A 7,601-nucleotide genomic window follows, 5' to 3' on the forward strand; every position below is an offset into this window, starting at 1 on the left:
GCAAGACAGAGTTCCTGCCCTGGGAGTGCTTCTAGTCTGCTGGGGAGACAGACAGGTGCATCAGCAGGGGCCGGGTGATTCTGGTAAACATGGGAGGGACATCCATCCCAGTTCAAGGGGAGGACCAGAGAGGAGCGTGTATGTGTGTCGATGTCAGGGGAAGGTTCCATGAAAAGTGACTTATTCTTCTTTTTTTTAAAGATTTATTTATTATTAGAGAGAGAGAGAGAGACAAAGAGCACAGGTGGGGGAAGGGGCAGAGACAGCGGGAGAGGGAGAAGCAGACTCCCCGCTGAGTAGGGAGCCCAACCCAGGGCTCCATCCCAGGACCCCGGGATTATGACCTGAGCTGAAGGCAGACGCTTAACCAATGGAGCCACCCAGGCACCCCAAGAAGTGACTTCTAACCCAAGACCTGCAGGATGAGTAGGAGTTAGAAGAAGAGGAGAACTGTGTCCAGGCAGGGAGAGAGCTTGTGCAAAGGTCCTGAGGCGAGAGAGGTGGTAGAAAGAGCAGAAGGCAGAGGGTCTTGTGAGCTTCATCCCTAAGGGCCACAGGGAACCACTGCGGGTTTGGAGCTCAGATTGACACAATCACATCTGTGTTTTAGAAAGATCACTTTTGTTGCTGTTACTGACTGCCCCTCCTTCTTTTCATGGCCCTGTGGCCGAGAAGGGCCTGTGGGGAGACCACAGCCCAGGCCAACCCAGTCCTCAGAGTGTAGGGGGGATAATGGCAGGCTCTTCTCTCCTCGGCATCCCATCCCATCTCAGCAGACTTCAGGGTCAGGTTCCGAGCGCTGCTATATTGGGCTCTCGTGGGTGAGGGTTCCATCCCGCCTCTGTCCACACTGGGCTGGCTGCCCCCCGGATTGAGGGGTTATTTGTATCTTCAGGGTGGCAGGGCCTCCTCCCCAGAGCCACGGAACCCAAGATAACAGGGCAGCCTGGGAGCTGTTTATGAAAAGGGTGGGCAGGGCCGGGGAGACGGTGACTGCTGCCACAGATATAGCAATTGGGGCGGGAAGGCTGTCTAAATTACAGCTCCCAGAATAGAAGGGCCCAGAAGGAGGGGCAGGGCATCCTACCAAGGAAGTCCTGGCGGCCGGCCAGGCCTGTCGGGCCTCCGGGCCTTGCTGCAGGCAGCACCGGGGTGGCCCGGGGCCGTGGCTGTGAAGTGGAGCCAGGCGGTGGCAGGGAGGCTCCTGGGGGTTGGGAGTGACCTTCTGGAAGGGGTGAGGGCAGGGCTGGGCTGAGGACGGGGGTGCCGTCTTGCCTGCCCCTGGAAGAGACTGCCTGTCACACACCTCTGAATATTTCACAGAAGTGTGAGAGAACCTGTACAAAGAACAAGAATGGGGGCGCCTGGGGGGCTCAGTTGGTTAAGCATCTGCCTTGCGCTCAGGTCATGGTGCCCAGGTCCCTGCTCAGCAGGGAGTCTGCTGCTCCCTCTCTCTTTCTCTGACAAATAAATAAATAAAATCTTAAAAAACATAACAAAACACCAAAAATGGCGGGCATCAGCACAGCAACTCTGAGTGAGGCCCTGCTCTGAGCGATAACATGTTAACACTTCAGCTCACCCTCAGGGCTGCGCGTGACGTAGCTATTATGAGACCCACTTTACAGAGGAGGACACCGAGGCCCACTGAGGTCAAGTATGTGCCAAGTAGAGCTAGGGAGTGATAAACTAAGATGCGAGCCCGGGTCTGTCTGACCTCAAAGCCCAGGCTCACTGTGAGGGAGGCTGTTGGAAACCTTAGTTTCCCGGGCTCGGTTTTCTCCTCTCTCGTGGATCACAGCCCCTTGCTCCGAACCAGCGTCCCAGAGCTGTAGGGGTCACACGGGGACGGGGTGTGTGCTGGGACGAGATGCAAGTCGAAAGGCCTGGCTGAACTGTGTGATCTGCCTGCCGCAGGCCTCTGTTTCCTCATCTGTAAAATGGGGATCATTGTAGGTAACTCAGAGGGTCCTCGGAGAATCTAATGAGAATATGTATGTGTGAAAGTATTCATATCTTTGAAGGCAGATTGCAGACTGGAAAGTGACACATTTCAAGTGATTAATATGTGAAAGGAGAATATTGACAAAGGCAATGATTTCTGGTTCACTAGGGGGGCTCACAACATCTCCAAGGAACATCCTCCTTTACTTTTTTTTTTTTTTAAGATTAATTTATTGAGAGAGAGAGAAAGAGTGAGTGGGTAAAGGGGCAGAGGGAGAGAGAGAATCTCAAGCAGACGCCACGCTGAGCGGAGCCCAATGCGGGGCTCGATCTCACGACCCTGAGATCATGACCTGAGCTGAAATCAATAGTCAGATGCTTAAGCCACTGAGCCACCCAGGTGCCCCTGGAACACCCTCCTTCAAAATGAGGAATCAGGGATGCTTACCTGGCTGGCTCGGTTGGAGGAACATGTGACTCTTGATCTCAGGGGCGTTAGTTCGAGCCCCACGTTCGGTGTAGAGATTACGTAAATAAATAAAAACCTAAAAAAATTAAAATAAAATGAGGAGTCACCCTTTGCTTATCCTTGGTAGGTATTCAGTTCTCCTGTAGGTTGTGGCTTAAAGCAAGGCACACCTGCATTTAAAGAAAATTTTATTACTTATTTATGTATTTATTGGTGAAGATTTGGTGCCTTGAAACTGTATTTCAAGTGGTGTACCCAAGGTGCCGATTTTCAGCTGAGGCTGAGGACCGTCCCCTCCTCCCCAATCCCCAAGTTCCCAGCGCCAGCTGTTTCCTGGGCTGGGGGGGTCTCCATACAGAGACAGAGCTTTGGGCTGGATGACCCTTGTCCCCAGCCTACTGCTGGCTTTCAGAGCCTCCTGCCTTCCCACGTGCGCTACTTAATGTTGTGCAAGATCCTCTGGTCTGCCCCAGGGGAGGAGCCGCAAGGAACCTCAGAGACTAGAACTTGCTGGTTCATCTGCAGAGCCAAGGGCAGGTTAAGGGGATTGAGTCCCGGAAAAAGAAGTGACACCTGCCTGACTGCCTCCTCTTTCTCCCCGGCTCAATGTCTGTGGAGACCGAGCACCATGCAGGGAGCGGGGAACCACACGTTCTGCCTGCTCATCCCCAGCCCTGCAGCGGTCCCTTTCCAAGCTCAGGTCTTCGGCTCCCCCGCTCTAGGAGCGTCAACATCTACTTGGCCGCTGTACCTCCTGGTGAGGTTTCTGATCGAGCTGTTAGGACTGCTCTTGGCCTGGAGAAATTGCCCCGGATGTAGCCGGATCCTACCACTATCCACCAAATCACAGCTCCTGGCCAACTCCTAGGTCTGTCCTAGGGAGCATTCCATGGAGAGTCACCAAGACAGAGTCCCTCCCGCGCTTACTCGTTCGTGTATGAATGTTTATCGCATACCTGCCACGTATCTGGAACTATTCTAAGCACCAGGGGCACAGACAAGTTTGCCCTTGTGGAACTCGCATCTAATGGGGGAGGCGACCGACAAGTAAATATATCAAGTCCCGGAAGGCGATATGTGTTACAGGGAATAGAGAGAGCAGGGAAGGGTACTGTGAGGGAGGGAGGGGTGATCCTAAATCAAGGGCAGTTGGAAGCCTCGCTGATGAGGTGCGGGGCACAGTGGTGCAGACAGCTGGGGAAGAGCCTTCCAGCAGAGGAAAACAAACAGCAGGAGGCCAGCGTGTGCATGGAGTTGAGTGAGCTGGGGGTGGGGGGAGGGCTGGAAGGATAGAGGTATTATCCAGGGAGGAACAGGTTTGAAGGATGAAGTTCAGTGCTGTGAAGATTTTCCTAAAGTCTAACTCAAGTCCCTCAAGCCAGTTAGTTTAATTAAGCTGGGTTAAGGGTTCAGGTGCTGATTTGTTCTTTCTTTGACTCTAACCTCATCTCACATCTCTGGGGAGAGTGGCTGAGTTTCCCCTGGAAGGCAGTGTTTCCTGAGTTCCTGCCCAGGCCCGGCCTTCCTTCTGCCTCTCCACACCGCCCCCCACCCTGCCCTTTCCCACTCCCCCGGCATCCAAGGTTGACCCACCTGCCTGCCCACCTGCCTTAACCCCTCCCAGCACACACACACCTAATGTCCTTATCACTTCCCCTGCATCTTCTCTCTCCAGCTAGACTGAGAGCCCTGGCGGGCGGGACTAGTTTTTTCAACTGCTTGGAGTTTATTGCACTGGGCACCACAGAGGTCTCCATAAATACGCTTGAATTGATTCGGATGTGGATGCTCAACGTGGGCCAGCTCTCTTCTTGGGGACGCATGGGCTCCAAGCAGCCTTCTTTGTACAGCAGCCCCCCACCCCATGGGCTTGAGGGATGTGAGGAGGGCTGGAGGTTACTAAGCATGGTGGGGGCGGGATCCCGGGCTCACACTGGGAGAGTTGAGCTGGAATTTCTGATTCCCTTCCCCCACCTTGGACTTGACCGTCTGCATACTAAATTCCTGTCACCTCTAGGATGTCCCACAACATGAGACTGTGGTCTCTCAACCCCTGGGTTCCAAGGTGTCCCAGGGGCTGCTGTAGGGCAGGGGAGGCTCAGTGAGATCCCTCTGCCCCACTCCCACTCTGACAGGGGGAGGAACTCTGCTTTTATTTACTTTACATGTGTGTTTCCAGGGATGGTTTCATTTCAAAAGAGGATTTCCTTCCAAGGACACACATACACACACACACACACACACAGAGCAAAACACCGATGTAGCTGAAAGTGATAGAAACCCTGGCTCTAGGGGTGCCTGGGTGGCTCAGTCGGTTAAGCATCTGCCTTCGGCTCCAGTCATGATCCCAGGGTCCTGGGATCAAGCCCCGCATTGGGCTCCCTGCTCTGCCGGAAGCCTGCTTCTCCCTCTGCCTGCTGCTCCCCCTGCTTGTGTTCCCTCTCTCTCAAATAAATAAATATAATCTTTAAAAAAAGGAAGGAAAGGAGAAAGGAAAGAAAGAAAGAAAAAGAAAGAAAGAAAGAAAGAGAAAGAAAGAAAAGAAGAGACCCTGCTCTAAGAGCTGGCGTTATCTGACCAGGGCTGGCCTCCTCCTCATCTAGAAACAGGAGGAACATATGGGAATATTTCTCCAACCATAGGATGGTAGCTGTCATGTTCCTCAAAGCAGCATTTTCTGACTTTAATGTTCGCGACCTGGGGAGCAGACACTCTGGTGATTCTGACCCAGGTAACCTGTACACCACGTCTTGACCCTGAACGTGCCCGATCTCGTCTGATCTCAGAAGCTAAGCAGGGTCGGACCTGGATAGTACTTGGATGGGAGACAAACATTGCTTTTTAAAAAAATTCCTAAAGGAGAATGATTTCTGGAAGGATCTGTAAGGAACAAGTAAGGGCGGTTACCTCTGGGGAGGAGAGCTGGGAGGCTTGAAGGCGGGGGAGGCAGGTATTCTCGAATTCTGTACCACATGCATGTGTAGTTGAACCACATACATGTATAAATAAATGTAAGTTTCTTTGAAAAGTAAAATTAAAACATTCAAGTACAAGGTAAAAAAACCAACACCCTGAATATAGCCCTCGCCTTGTTCCCACTGCAGATTGGAGCTGAACCACAGGGAAAGCCAGCAAACTTGCTCCCGAGGACTCTGGGAGGACAGAGTGACCCGGGGATCTTGAGAGGAGGGGCGGGGGAGTCACCCAGCCAACCTCTCCCTCGGGCGCAGCAGAAGGTGGGCGAGAGGGGTGGTCCGTGTCTCCCCCGAGGGGGCTGCCAATGATAGCAGACGTGCTGAAGGGACAGACCAGGCAAGCCAGCAACCCCCCTGGGCTCCGAACAACTGCCTCGAGGCGTGGTGCTAAGCTGCACGCTGGGCTCTTCCCTCGCTCCAGTGTCAGTCCCTCCAAGGCGCAGCCCGTGTCTTGCTCGTCCTGCGCCCGGATGCACAGGCCTAAGGAGGCCCCCTGTGCCCCCCGCCCGGCGGAGGGGTGCTGCTGCGGCCACAGTCCCTCGTCACCGGCAGCTTTTCCATCCCAGCTGGGCCCCGATCACCCTGACAGGCCGACGTTACCAACATCTTCATCCAAAATTGAGGGAACGGTCTTGCGTCTACCGTCTTGTATTTTGTGGTTCTCCTGGCTGAGCCACTTCACTTCTTTGGATTTGTCATCTGTCAAAGGGGAGCCCTGGTTTCTGATTTAGCCACGGGCCAGGGAACACCTAAGAATCCAGGGGTTCAAAGAGGCAGTAAGGGAGAGGCAGAGACCCGGTTCAGACCAGCTTCTGAACTGAAATATTTCTGCTGCCCCATCAGCCTGGGGAGGTGGCCGGCTGCCCCTTATCACTGATGCGGAGATACTCGGAAAGGGTTGATAAACCCACTTACTTTCTCCTGTCGCTTTGGTTATTATTAGGAATTTGTTAGGAGAGAGGGACAGGCAAAGGTATACCTTTATGCTTATTTAATAACCTTTTTTTTTTTTTTCGCATATTCCTGTGGCCACAGGCGCTGGGCAGGCAAGTATAATTACAATACAGAGAAAAGGAAGAACATTTAACTCCTTATGGCCGGCCCTTGCCTGCAGAGAAAGTATCCAGGAATACGAAGGCGGGAAGGCTTCTCTCACAGAGATGGGAAAACTAAGGCCAGGATTTGGAAGGGGCTTGCCCAAGTTCCACCAGTCGGAAGGCTCCGGCGATCTTTAATGGGATTTATTAAGGAGAAAATAGGAGTGTTGGTTCTTAGCCCAGTCCTAATGCAGTGAGGCAGGGAAAGGTGGAGCCTGGGGGACAGACAGGAGGGGGAGGGTGGTGTCGTCCTACAAAAGGAGGGCGGGGAGTCCAGAACAGGATCCAGGACCTCGGTCCTCCCTCACCCTTGCAGATCCTTGAAGACTGCCATTTCCTCACCGGAGGACGCAGGCGGCCAAAGAGGGAGATTGTCTGTCCACTCCTGAGCCCAGAGCCTCACCCCGAGGAACGACAGGGGCGGATAGGCGTTCTCCCATTTCTGCTAGTTCTGTTAAGTTCTCCTGATGTGCTTCTGGCCAAGTGCCTTCGCCCCTCAGTCTTGCCACCTGCAAAATGGGGTCACCGCCCCTGCCCCACCGCGCGGGCCAGGAGGGCCTAGGAGGAGGGGTTCGGGGCCTGGCTGCGGGGCAACAGGTTCCTCCCCGCTCCCCCAGGGCCCGGCCCAGAGAGGCGTCTGGAAATTGCACCGAGCCAGCCAGTCTGGGAGGGAAACAATCAGCAGCCCCGACGCGGGGATCAGAGCAGCTCCGCGGACGGCGGGGCCGGGGGGCCGGGCGGGCGGCGCAGGGCGGAGAAAGGCGCGTGTCGCACGCAGCTCCCCCCCCATCCCCGGCCCGTCCCCGCCGGTGGCCGCGGCCGCCCTTCCTCCCGGCGCTCGGCTCGGCGCGCGGCCCGCACGGTCCCGGCCCCGCTCGGCTCGGGCTCCCGCCGGGCGTTCCCCCCGCCCGCCCCCCGCTGCCTGGCGTGTGGCCCGGGGCGCCGAGCCGGTCACGTCCGGGAAGGAGGGGACCCGGCGGGCAGCGGCCCCCGCCCAGCCCCGGGCACGCCCCTGCGGGCGCCACGTCCCGGCGCGGGTGCGGTCCCCGGGCGCGACGCCCTCTCGGGGGCCCCGGGGCGCGGTGGGGGGGAGCCCCGCGCCCGCCGGACGCCCCT

At 55.7% G+C, this 7,601-nt stretch overlaps 1 long non-coding RNA gene across 1 annotated transcript in view; it reads right to left on the bottom strand.

Annotated features, from left to right (window-relative positions):
- The window catches only part of LOC145717358 (uncharacterized), a 9,838-nt gene extending 2,465 nt beyond the window's left edge, over positions 1–7,373 (bottom strand). Inside the window, exons 1-2 of the long non-coding RNA XR_014140517.1 lie at positions 6,794–7,373; positions 2,393–2,489 (exon numbers count right to left, since the gene is read on the bottom strand). This is a non-coding gene — a long non-coding RNA (uncharacterized LOC145717358). The remainder of the gene's footprint in view (positions 1–2,392; positions 2,490–6,793) is intronic.
- Positions 7,374–7,601: the final 228 nt, after the last annotated feature.

Source organism: Leptonychotes weddellii, chromosome 15 (genome assembly GCF_054177405.1).
Source record: "Leptonychotes weddellii isolate Sample4059 chromosome 15, ASM5417740v2, whole genome shotgun sequence".
NCBI classification, from domain to species: domain Eukaryota; kingdom Metazoa; phylum Chordata; class Mammalia; order Carnivora; family Phocidae; genus Leptonychotes; species Leptonychotes weddellii.